The sequence below is a fragment of the Myodes glareolus genome, chromosome 4 (assembly GCF_982192425.1).
Source record: "Myodes glareolus chromosome 4, mMyoGla1.1, whole genome shotgun sequence".
NCBI classification, from domain to species: domain Eukaryota; kingdom Metazoa; phylum Chordata; class Mammalia; order Rodentia; family Cricetidae; genus Myodes; species Myodes glareolus.
The window spans coordinates 93818628-93831569 of NC_142029.1; the positions used below are offsets into that span (position 1 = coordinate 93818628).

Genomic DNA, 12942 nt, shown 5'->3' on the forward strand with positions numbered 1-12942 from the left:
AAACTGCCTGTGTGCACATTCTCTTTGCTTCTACTGTACAGCCATTTTGCTCCTGTTAAATTTCAGAGCCATTACTGATATACAGGAGTAAGAGAGTGGCAGATTTACTTCTTGAATATTTACATCCCAGCCTAAAGCCTAAAATAATACCTATTCATGGTGATAAAGGTTAATCACACTGGATTAGAAATTAGGGTTGGGGGAGAGGGTGGGGAGTGTCAAACTCAAACCCTCTGCAAGAGCAGTGGGGACCTTTACCTGTCAAGCTAACTCTATAGGTCCAGCTGCTGTTAATATAATAATGTGACTACAGACCTTTCTAGACTGACATATAAACAATTTCAATTTAATTCTACCATTTCAGTCCTTTGTTTCTGTCTTGTTTAACTGGATCTTTTAAAAAATGTTTATCTTTTTTAAAAAGATAGGTAAAAGAAAGAAGGGTAAAATAACAGTAAGGATGTATGAAAAAGTTATAAAGAGGATACTATTTAGTACCTACCTAAAAAATTTTAGGAGATACTATGATCTACCTAAAAAGATAATACATGTATGCTTGTATATAAATATACATACATAGTTTAAATAAAATTATCTTATTTGGGCTGATAATGCTCCCTCTGAAAGCCAAAAACACCTAATAAAAATATAAACACCTGACAAGGGAAGCCCTCTTTTGAAATGTTGGTCAGGGTTGTTCAATAGACTTCCAAAATATGTACTGCAGTTGTTGCTCTTGGTTTCTCTCCAGAGGAAGAACGTAAGTCCCTGTTGCCAAAGACATTATGCACTTCATACACAGGACCCAGAGACCTCTGAGCTGGAACTGACATGAATGCTTCCTCAAGAAGACTAACTTTCACGGGACCAAAGGAAGTAGGCAACCAACAGCTCTACCCAGCTATGCTGCCTATGAACCACAATAACCACCAGCATGGCACAATAACCCTAAGAGTACAGTAATTGCATGCATACCCTGGCAGTAAACAAAAGTCTCTAATTGGACTTAAGACATTCCTGGTACTAGGAACCTAGTCATCTAACCAGGGATAGTGAAGTCCTGGATATTAGAGGAGAATCTACAACTGCTACTCTACTAAACCAGCATAAGCCATACCTACATTCTAAATGTTTATCCTTATACTCCCAGATAAGCCTAGTCCTCATCCCTTATTGGGGAAACTTTTCTTTGTAACAGATCACAACCATTATAGAAAACCACAAACAAAATACAGAGCTGTGGCAATCAGTCCCTATAGATACATCTCCAATATAAACTCCTGCACCCAAGGCAAGAATCACTGAAGATTAATAATAAAAAAAAAGGCCATGAATTTGAAAGAGTGCAAAAAGAGGTACGTGGGAGGGCTTGGAAGGAGGAAAGGGAAGGGGAAAATGATATATTAAAATCTCAAAAAACAAAAGAAATAATGTTTTTAAATGTCTATGTTGTTCCCAGATTTAATCTGATTGTTTCTTGTATTTCACCATTAAAAATAACTTTGGGTCTTTTGGGTAGAAAACAAATGTGAAGAGCTTCCCTGTTTCTAATTGAATAAAAGTATAAAATAAACTAGTGATGACCTTTATCAGGTGATGTTCTGTATCTACTAAGGTCATCTTTTAGTTGTCTTGTTTTTTATTTTATTTTAAAATTTTGAAAGTGGTGAATTAAATTCAACCCCCCTTTAAAAGTCTTGTATGACTTTTCATATCTTTTTCAGGTTAAGAGATTTGATGAAGAGGGGTCAGAATTTAACAACTGAAGCTGCAAGCCATGAAAAGTTCTTCTGCAGAAGTGGAATAAATATCAGAAGTGAAAATAAACATGAACACTGTTTTTGTTTTTTGTGTTTTTTTTTTTTTTTTTGTAAAGAAAGAGGGATTCTACTGTAACAGTCTAGACAACAACTTCTAAACATGAGGCTGCTGCTGTCAGGACCTTAAAGATACTGATGAATTTAATTTCAGTTTGTATTAATATTGCATTCTAAAAGAGTACCTAATCACCATTACACTCTTAATCCAAACAGAAATATTAAATAAAATGATTACCTCCCGTTACATGCTATGTTAAGGGTTGTGGGAACACTGTCATTTATGCCTTTCTTTTCTATATATCCAGCAATAAATTATCAAGATAACCTAGCACACATATTTAAAGCCTCTTTAGTAAGTCATTCTATCTGAATATTTTAAAACACACCAGAGCCAATGATCTAGGAATTTAAAGCTTTTATAGCTTTTCAATAATAAGAGAAATGCAGGTTAAGTACCACTTATTTAAAATGCTTGGTAACAGAAAAACTTCAGATGTCAGATATTTTCAGTCAGACAAATCTATCTATCTATCTATCTATCTATCTATCTATCTATCTATCTATCTATCTATCTATCTGAATATATATCTCTCCATGTATCTATGGAAAAGATGAGAGGGGACCAAGCTTAAATAAAATCCATTTATATTCCATGCATGACTTACATATAGTCTATGGGCAATTGTATGTAATGGTACTGTGTATCCACATTTTGACTGCAATTTGTCACATGAGATACGGTGTACAATTTTTCATCTGTGACATCATTTTGATATAAAACTTTTTGAATTCTAAGCACTTCAGATTAAGTATGTTCAATCCATGGTCTGATAAGGTAAGCCCTTTGTTGGCTAGGCTAGTGAAAAAGTACTGGGCCAAAAAGACGAAGATACGTTTTTGACAATGATTCCTGTTAGATTATAAACAATGAAATCAGTGTAAAATCTTAGTTTAATAGTATAATAAAATGTTTCATTAGGCAGCACAAATATAGATTTCAATAAAAATACCCCCAAACATAAAATTCTTTGGGAAAACAGTATAACAGCATAGAAAACCTCAAGTCTATATAAAATATGTTTTAAATAATTTATCAGGGGCATTATCTAAAACTTAATTGGAAAGCTCTGTTTTAAAGGCAGAGGGCTTCCTAAGTCATCTGAGGAAAGGGTAGCATAAGAACTTAATATTAAAAAGTCATTATTAAGGTTATTGTTTAATGTCTAGTATACAGAGTTTAGTTCTTTTTAATTATTTATTTTGTTCCATGGATGTTTAAAATGAGAGGGAGGATCTTTATATAACTAATTTATATAACACATCCCTTTCTAGGACTTAGGGATAAAACTGATTATGCTATATTATATTCTATTGATGATTTTGACTTATTTTGCTTCCAAGTACTTAGACAACTATGAAGTGACATTTATGTTATGATTTTTGTTAGTCAATTGCATACACATCATAAAGATTAACGTTGGCCCTAGGTTTCAAGAAGAAAGTTACTATAGCAAAAGAAAAAATACAGTAAATTTTACCTACAGAATTCTGGGCTTCTGCAGAGTGGTGCTCAAAAGCCAAAACCCTTAATGTCTTCTGTAATTAGCTCCTATTTTTGAAATCAGGAATAGAACAGTTGTCCAGCTTTGGATTTCACACTCTGATTCCCCAAACATATATTCAAAAATTCTTTAGGTAAGCTGAGCTTCAGCTTTTAAAATGCTCTTGATGTTACTGTGGAACAAAAAAAGTACAGAACCCTTCTTGCTTGAGATATCATTAATAATTTTAAAAGTAAGAGAAAACATAATTCTGTAACTGATGCAGGTGACAGCTGCAAGAGGCTGCCAGAGAGAAAATATCTAGAGCCTGCATGGCTCACAGTGATGATGACATTCCAACCTCAAAGGGAGGAAACCAGGTATCCTAGGAATGTCTGCCAAGTCCTGCAGGCTGGATTTAAAACGGCACACTGGCAGTAATAACTCTCTGTTGGAGAGAGAGAGAGACAGAGAGAGACAGAGACAGAGAGACAGAGGGGGAGAGCGCAAGTGACAGAACTCTACTGACAGTCAGTTATATAATAGGCTCTCCTTTGCAGATGAGGGAGATCAGGAGTCATTTCAAAGCCAAAGCTGACCTGAAAGCAAATCAATGACATTAAAGGTTCTGGAAAACAGGTCTGCAGTGAATTTAAAAAGAGAATCTTTTGCCAGGCAGTGGTGGTGCACCAGACAGAGACAGAATATCTTCCAGCGATAGAAGGAAGAACAGCTCACATAAAAAGAGCTAAGAGGAAAAAGGCAACCAGTTTCCCCATACCACAAGGCACTAACATGGTATGCCTAACATATATGGATATTTGACACCAAAGAAGCATCAGGCGGCTGTCCTTCACAGAGGATACAAAACACACAAAGTTACAACATGAAGTTTTCAAAGCCATGTTCCTTGGGAAAATGTCATGACGTTAGATAAGGCTCTTATTATCTACCCTGCTTGTTTGATTTTCCCAGGAAACTGTGCTTCTTACTAGAAACATCATACAGGCACAAATCTAGATTATGTGACTTCAGGTTTAAAGTGGCTTTAAGTAAGCTATGTTTTCTCAACTCACAGCCACTTATTTTTATTTTAAATTTTAATAACAAACTAAAATATATATGAGTAGTTTTCTTCCTCAGCTCTTTGCAAAACCAAGATAAGTTCTTTTTGTTAAAATAACTTGGTGACTTTACCAACATAGTTATATAAAAGACTATGACTAATTTCATTTCTAAAAGTGGAACAAAAGGAAGATTTGCATTTTACCAGAAGCAAGTAGGAGGAAGCATGAGGTGGATATAAATTTCTTGATGTTGAAAGTATTTTAACACCAGAATGAGATATAATACACAGGTTATAGGTTTGTTTTTTTTTTTTAATGTGCTAAGAGGTTTAATATTGTTTGGGTTCTAATTTTTACAGGATGACTCACTACTACTTGGCAAGTATGATTTCAGGAAAAAATGTATTAATATGAACAGTCTCATCAAAATTAAAGTATAGCAATCATGTACTTTAGGAATTCAGGTATATCAAAGTTGAGTTTACCAAAATACTATATGAACTTTTAGGGAACAAAATTTTGGAACTTTAAATTCAATGGCATGAAAATTCTCTTTCCTGGATACTACTATTTCTTCTTTGATTAGATTCAAACATAAGCATCTTCAAATTTTACTCTCATTGTATTCTATTAAGTTATGAAGGTTGGTATGAGCATTAGTATTATCATAGGTGGGCTGGGGGAGTTGTGGAGACTTTAGAGCAAAAAGTGAAAGGGATAGGTTCTAAAAATATAGATATTTTTAGAGTTTGGAACTTACATTAAGTCTCTTTAAAGGCAAAAGCTGGGCTTTGAAGTCAGACCCAGGATTAGGATCCAGTCTCTCCTCATTTCAAAATTCCGAAGTCTTTAGCAAATTACCTATTGAAATCTCACTTCCTTCATGACTCAATAGAAGGACAATACTAACAGCCACCACTTGGCTCACAAGAAATGACAAATGCCAAGTGCTCTGTGTCATTTTTCCCATTACAATTTCTCTTTCCCTTTGATCTGAAAACTTCAATAATCTTCCTTTGGTACATGACTGACTAAGAATCTGACTCTGTTTTTCAGACCTTGTTTGGTTCAATTGGCCACACAACTCCATGAAAGACCCAAGCTGAAGGAAGGGCACAGACAAATGCTGAATGGTTTCTAGTTTTCCTTCCTGTAATTTTCTACCTAATTTTACATTTCTACTCTCTTCTACTAAATACACAACAATATTACCTAGTGCTTGGAAGAAGAAAAAGTTGTGCTTTCAGATCATTTGACTGAGTGACAGATGCAAAGTTGGCTATGAAAAAGAACTCTAAATTCTGAAACTTCTCCACCTAATATTTTGAAAATCACAATACTGATTACAATTTAAGCAATGGTAAGTCAACCTTGAAAAGAAAAAAAATAACTGAGCTGATGTGTGATTTAGAAAAATTACTTATTTTCATATCGTGCTCATGAAATAATATAATGAAAATACTTCATTATCAAAGCAGCAATGAGCATGATCTAGCCATGCAGTCTCTAGAAATACACAGTCCTTTGAGAGTGGAGACAGACAGTGCTGGAAGGAGCAGAGTACTGGCAGGAAGGGGCAGAAGGGGACTTCCTTCCTTATGCTAACCAAAGCAGCCTTTCCAGGGCCTGCTGAAGTCTTAAATCAAACAGCACTGTTCATTTTCCATTAATCAAGCACTGAAATAGTATTAGTCCACAAGAAATATTCTCTCTCTCTCTCTCTCTCTCTCTCTCTCTCTCTCTCTCTCTCTCTCACACACACACACACACACACACACACACACACACACACACTTCTCTAATAATAAAAACTTCTATTACATTAACTCAGGTCTAGAAGGCATTACCAACTAGGCAGACCAAAAATAGCAGAAAAATACATGTTTACTAAAACTCTCTGGGAAAATAACACCCGTGAAGCACAACTGACAAATTCTACTTTAAGAAGTAATTACATCTCTATAAACAAGACAAATATTAATGCTATTATTTCATTTCCAGATAAATACTGAACCAGAACGCACTTGAGAACCAAGGTAACATGTGCTCAAATATGATCTAAAAATAGAACCAAGGAATTAGTCCAAAAGTAGTTTGAATGAAATATTGAATGACGGATTGAAATCTCCTTACCTCTTGCTGTGGTGAAAGTTTTATGATCAGTATTTAAAATTACTCTGTGACTGTATTTAGCAGTAGAGTCGGCAGGCAATGGGAGCTGTGCAGTCCCCAACAGCTTAATAAAACAGCACAATCACACACCAGCTCAGATCTTATCCAGCATGTCAGCGCTCCTGGCCAGGTCTTCACCACACTTGGAGGTGCCAGCTGTTTCCAGGTCCCCCTCTCAGAAGCACTTGGCCCAGATTTCAGGCCTGTTTGAGCCAGGCTCTGTAGGAGCTCTGCCTCAGAAGCTTAATCCTCCTCTCTCAGTCAGTGCAGCTTTGCCACAACACAGGAACGCCCCGATTTAAGCTCACACTTGCAGAACAGGCTTCACCAGCATGGCTCCGCCCATCAGCCTCCCACAGGTGAGTGCTTCCTGTTCAGAAAGCAGTCCTAGAAAACTGCCATTTAACTGTGCCCTTCATGCTTTGCCAATTCCTTACTATTCAGTTATTTGTATTTGCTAAGTGGGTGGGGGCAGTGAAACTGACAAAACGAGGCATGTTAGGCCAAAGTCAAGACAAGAAAAGTAATCAAGTAGGAAGTATTGCTAGTAAAAGGCTGAATCATAAAACCCACTGCAGCAGGCTAAGGGGACCAACCTTTCAGTGTCTCCGCTGATGCTAAGTTGTGAATGTGATGGCTACTGACATGTTTCTAAAATGCATCCACTGACATAGACTCTGCATGGAAAGTTCTAAGAATGACGATTATGCATGGATCACGGAAAAAAGAAGTTTGCTCAAAATGGAAAATTCAGAGCTTCCAAAGGAACTTTCACTGCACAGGGGTGAGGCTTTACCACTGTCTTAAAGGAGCTTTCTGTCCTCTACTGGAAACATTGACCAGCAAATGAGGCAATCTTCAGACCTCAGCAACTTCTGCCAAATGACTATTAAAACATTATATATACACACTGAAGAGAATCTTCACTTATCCTACATTATCACCGCTGAACCGGAAAACACTGATATACTTCCTGTTCCAACCGAGGTTTTACTAATTCCAATGTAAATTCTACCATCAGATATTGCTTTCTTCAACAAAATCATTACGACATACCAGACACAATGCTAAGTTTTACTAAAATCTTCATCCTAACTCTATGCAGCTGATACTGTTATCTGATCTTACAGACGCACAGAGGCTGAGAAACACGCCAAAAGTGCACAGCTACGAGGCGCAGAGACGACGCTCACAGGAGTTACACACACTGTGCGAGACTGTTCATTACACTTACTCTTTTCTCCTTTTTTGAACATAGCTCTGAATATAAAATTGTTGCTAAATGGCAAGCCACAATAGAGAAAGTAATGAATTAATTTGATTTTAAAATACAAAAGGATGCAGGAACAAAGCAAGTTAATTTCCCACTAGTGGAACAGCTGTGGACTTCAGGATTTTGTTGAACAGGATGTAAGGCTCCTAGAATTTATTCATGACAGAGAAGGAAAACCCATTCTTTCTGAATTTCAAATTAAAAACACTTCTCCCTCCCAAACCTTTCTTTGCTCAATATGAACACAAACAACAGAGGGCAATGGTCAGAAGAAGAAAGTAAGAACAAAGCCTGTGCTGGGGCGAGGTTGTAAAGTGGCTTCCACAGAGGCATGCGTACTTGATTCAGATCCCCAGCACCCATACAGAAGGCCTGGTGCAGTAGAAGGTGTCTACAATCTCAACACCAGGGAGGAAGAGATGGTCAAAATACTTGGTGCTAACTAGCCAAACGGTCTTTCTGAACTGGTTAGCTCCAAGTTCAGTGAGAAAGTCTCAAAAAAATAAGTTGGAGAGTGCTTGAGAAAAACATTCAGCATCAACCTCTGAACTCCACATACATGCAAGGGTGTACACACATCCACACAAATGTCTAGATACATATACACCCCACACACAACACAAAGAATAAAGTTGGGAAAAGAAGAAAAACAAATATAATGTAGAAAAGTCACTTTGCTAGTACCTAGTACAATCCACAAGGCCCTTGTACTACCTAAAACATTAACAGGTACAATAAACAAACTCCATAAAATCTTATGCAGCTGTGAGAGAACCTCACAGTTAACAACAGCAGACTCTCATGTTAAACCAAAGGCTGTTCTCTATGGCAAGTAGAAGCAGACAAGAAAGTGTACACAAAAACTGGCAGATCTGGGGGTAAAGTCTACCCTATGGCTAACTACTGGGATAATGTCAGTTTCGTGCTTTTGATTATGCACTACATAGCTAGTTATGTAAGACGTAACAACTTGGAGGAGTGAAAAGTACAAGGGACCTCTCTGTGCTATTTCTGCAACTTCTAAGACATTATTTTAAAATAAAAAATTTGAAAGTACCTCTAACTGAAAAATGCACTATATTGTGCCAACTATTGCACACCTATGGCAAAGGGGAAGCCACCTGTCATCTTTCCCTTCACATTTAACAAGCATTTAGAGCTATCATCTGTAAGGAATGAATAGGATGTGCCTTGGTGTGTAGGAGGCACAAGAGAATCCACTGGGGAGGCAGCTGGCTATATTCTTAACTTTTTATTTAAAAGTCTCCACAGTGTCTGCAAATTCTTTGAAGTTATGGCCAAATATAAGCAGAAAATTAACACTCTCTTGTCCCACACACCATCACCACTTGCCTGGTCACCTTAGCAGCCACTGTGCGACTCTTTTCTTTTACCTCTAAGGCAGTCACTAAAATGATTCTTTTGGCAAAATACATTAGATCAAGCAATTGTTCTGCTTATAATCTTCTTTACCTTCCCCAATACCATCAAAAGTCCCACAGCAGCACCTAGGCCCAGAGGATGTGAAATCAACCTCTCCCTTTTTGACCTAAACCCTCCATTCTCTCTCTAGCTCCTCTGGCCTTCCTAATGGCACATTTGCAGTCTATAATCTTTGCTCACAAGTGATGTTCCAACAGTCCCTTTCCTGAAATCTCAACCCTGTATGAACAATATCCTAGATGCTCAGCTTCTGAACCCCTCTCTCAGCTGTATTTTTCTCCACAGCACTTACCTGCTATATCATAATAGTTCACTGATTTATCCACCACCACCCCTTCTCATCACTCCCTCTCAATTACCCCAAGACTGCAGTTCCATCTGTTGTATTCTATTTCAGCTACAACATGTATTATAATTAATTACTGACCAGGGGATTGGAGCATTATTATTTCTCACTGGCAAGGCACTGGGCCTACCATGAATGAGGACTAAGGTCAGATCTCTAGTACCACACAAGATAATAAATAAATCTGATTAATGAATGAAACTAATACTTGAAATGATATCTTAAAATAGCAAAGACTAATTAGAATAGACAACTGTGGCTAGGGGCCCATCCTAAGACAATTTGAAGGGGATGTGAGACGTTAGAAAACATTTTGATGTCTCTAATAGAAACAGATTTTGTTCATAAGCAGATGTCAGAAACTGTTTTAAAGTATGTATCAGGCACAAAGGATGCAAAAATTGCATAAAATGGAAGGAAAGGGCAGGAAAGGGGAAAACCGTCATAAATTTTCTAGGATTCTTTTGCTGATGAAGCATAAGAAAATATTATCTAGATAGTCGAGTGATGGTGGCGCACGCCTTTAATCCCAGCACTTGGGAGACAGAGACAGGCAGATCTTTGTGAGTTCGAAGCCAGCCTGGTCTACAATAGCTAGCTATAGGACAGCTAGGGCTGTTACAAAGAGAAACCCTGTCTCAAAAACAAAACAAAACAAAACAAAAAAGAGAAAATATTATTTTGACATAATCTTTATAGTATATTCAGCGAGAAAACTGACTCGGACATTTTAACACTCCCCTGACACTTCCATAAAAGATATTGGTTTTATCACCTGATCCTCCTTTTTAAAATTTATTATAATTTTAATTTTATTCCTGTTATGAGTGTTTTGACCTATAGGTGTGCCTATGTACTATCTGCATGCCTGGTACTCACAAAGGCCAGGAGAAGGTATCAGAGTCCCCTGGAACAGGAGTTACATAGAACTGTGAGACAGCACGTGGGTGCTAGGAACTGAGCCCGAGTCTTCTGGAAGAACAGTCACTGCTTTTCACCACTAAGTCATCTCTCCAGGCCAAACTCAATTTTTAAAGTGCCAGCTTCATGCATGTTTACGTCCAGCAGGAAGAATATTTAAGGCAACATTCCAAATAGGAGAGGAAAAGTGTGATCATTTCAATTCAAGTGACACTGAAGGAACATGGCAATAAAGAAGCTAGAAAATCAAGGAATAAAGAAAGGAAGAAAGGAAAGGAGGGAAGGAGAGAAGGAAGGAAGGAAGGAGTGAAAGAGAAAAAGGAAGTAAAGGAAAGAACTGGAATTAGCAACTTCACAAATAAAACAAGAAAGAAAGCAAGATATTAGAAGATCACTTTCTTAGAACGCTACAAGAAAGTTTTGCCTTAAAAGAACACAGTAGGAGGGAGAAGGGTAGGTCTAACAAAAATGTGTTTATGAAACTCTCAAAGAACTACTAATTAAAAACAAAGAAATTCAACACTGCAGGTTGGGAATGCTGCTCTAGGATACAGCCTTTGACCAGCATGCAGCCAAGGCCCTGGACTCCACCCACAGTACTCCAAACAACAAAGAAACAACCCAAAAACTATGAAGAACTTTAGGTTTTGTTTTAATTTCAAAACTATAATGATAAGGTATTATATTAAATTACTTCTTAAATAAATCAAAATATCTCATCAGTTACATGTTTTAACTATAAAATTATTCCCCAAAGTGAAAGCTCAGTTATTTCTGTATCTGCTACCAGAGGAAAATAAAACTGGCTATTACTAAGCAGAGAACAAAAATACATCATGCAAGCCTATTTATGTGACCATCTAAAGAGGCTCCTTCTCCCACCATTGTGCTATAAATACTATAATTAGGGCCCAAGAGATGATTCAGCAGGTAACTGTACTTGCTGCTGGGCCTGAAGATCTGAGTTCCATCCCTGGGACTCAGGATGGACAGAAAGAGAGAACTAACTCATACAAGCTGTCCTCTGATCTCCACACATATATCGTGACATGGACACACACATGTGTGTACATATACACATACACACACACATTAAATACATTCAATAAAAATATTTTGTGCTGTGTTTGGAAAAGTTTTAAACCAAAAATTATCTACACCAATTACAAAGATCTTGTTTCTGACTGGAAGAGTATACAACATGAATCAATGAATAGGAACTTGGAGAAGAACTAAGAATAGGGACTTGTCTAGCATACCTGAGACCTGGCTGAAGCTCCAACACAGAGAAAAATGAACAGATTCCAGACAGACATGTAGACAGACATATCTCCTTCTACTTTAGCTTAATTCTGATTGTTTGTTATTTTGTTAACTCTCTATTAGTTCAAATTTATATTTTTATATTTCCTTTTCTTAGATTTAAAAAATATTATTTTTTTGAGAATTTCACATATTTTTAAAGATTTATTTATTATAAATATATGGGTGTTTTCCCTTCATATGTTTGTGTACCACCTGTATTCCTGATGCCTGAAGAGAGAGTTCAGAAAATCAGATTCCCACATAGAATGCATTCTGAACAGATTGATACTCCCCCACTCTTCCCCTTATCACCCTCCTTTCAACCTGCCCATACCATCACATCATGCTTTAAGATTCCTTTTAAAAAAAGAATTACTTCTTTCCCCAGCTGGTTCAGTTTGTGTGGCCCAGCTGGCTGAACACTCTACAGTCTTTTGTTCTCTGCACATGGTCAATTGGGTCTCTGTATTAACTGCCACCTATGCCAAGGAGAAGCTTCTCTGATGAAGGCTGACAGATGCTAAGATCTATGGGCACTGTGATAACTTATTACAAACATATGGTTCCATGGGTCATAGGCTCAAGAAGAGAATCCAATACTATTACTCTACTAAATGACCACAGTATTTAAGTTGGCTTTCTAAAAATTTCTGTCCCGCTATTTTAATAGTGGTCAGAGAGGTTTCTCTAAGTCTCTAGTCTTTTCTGTTTAGAAGCTCATACCTCAAAAGTACACTTTAATTTCACATTCTGTTTGTTTGTTTTGTTGTGTAGCTCTGGCTGTCCTGGAACTCACTCTGTACAACAGGCTGGCCTCAAACTCAGAGATCCTCCTGAGTGCTGGAAGTAAAGGTGTGTGCCACAACTGCCTGGGTAATTTCACATTCTTATATGCTAAATATTTTGTGTGTTGGATGGTTATACTGTTTGTGTGCTATGCTTTTAAGTTTATAATATATATGCATATATACATATACACACATACATACATACAAGCAGACATATACATACATACAAAATAGAAGATAAGGTTGCTTGGAATCTTTTGGTCTGG

The 12942-nt window shown here is 37.1% G+C and overlaps 1 protein-coding gene across 5 annotated transcripts in view; it reads right to left on the reverse strand.

The window, feature by feature from the left end:
- Arhgap32 (Rho GTPase activating protein 32) overlaps positions 1-12942 on the reverse strand; it is a 248548-nt gene that overhangs the window by 30919 nt on the left and 204687 nt on the right. The window contains exon 1 of one of the 5 annotated variants that reach the window (XM_048458699.3): positions 6562-6897. The exons of the other annotated variants lie outside the window; for them this stretch is intronic. The gene's annotated coding sequence lies outside the window, so the exon portion shown is untranslated. Of the gene's footprint in view, positions 1-6561; positions 6898-12942 lie in introns of those variants that run through there. 5 annotated transcript variants of the gene reach the window in all.